Below are 383 nucleotides of genomic sequence, written 5' to 3' on the forward strand. Positions count from 1 at the left end.
TATATCAATTTTTACGGTCAACTATATATACATATATACATAGATAATAGATCATTGTTGGAAAGAAATTAAACTATGGCTCATCATTAAAAAGAGATAAAATTCATCTTACCTGTTTTGAAGAAATCGATCGCATTTTTAATCTGAGTCTTGAGGCAGTCACCATAATCATTAGATCCTGTTTTACATGGCTTCAAGTTACCCGCTGTAACATAGTAAAAAAAATTGATAATTTAATAAATATACAATCACAATGAAGAGATTATAAAGATCATAATCATCATAAATAAAACTGAGGAGATTTAGGTTCATTTTTCAAACTTTTAGTATTTTAATAAATTTACTTATAGCTATTAAAATAAAATGTAAGTAAAAAATTATAT

The 383-nt window shown here is 24.3% G+C and overlaps 1 long non-coding RNA gene across 1 annotated transcript in view; it reads right to left on the minus strand.

Annotated features, from left to right (window-relative positions):
• Positions 1 to 126: 126 nt before the first annotated feature.
• The window catches only part of LOC136796432 (uncharacterized), a 12,494-nt gene continuing 12,237 nt past the window's right edge, over positions 127 to 383 (minus strand). Inside the window, exon 2 of the long non-coding RNA XR_010844141.1 lies at positions 127 to 205. This is a non-coding gene — a long non-coding RNA (uncharacterized lncRNA). The remainder of the gene's footprint in view (positions 206 to 383) is intronic.

This window comes from Halyomorpha halys, unplaced genomic scaffold, assembly GCF_000696795.3.
Source record: "Halyomorpha halys isolate HHAL.00 unplaced genomic scaffold, Hhal_1.1 Scaffold501.1, whole genome shotgun sequence".
Taxonomy (NCBI): domain Eukaryota; kingdom Metazoa; phylum Arthropoda; class Insecta; order Hemiptera; family Pentatomidae; genus Halyomorpha; species Halyomorpha halys.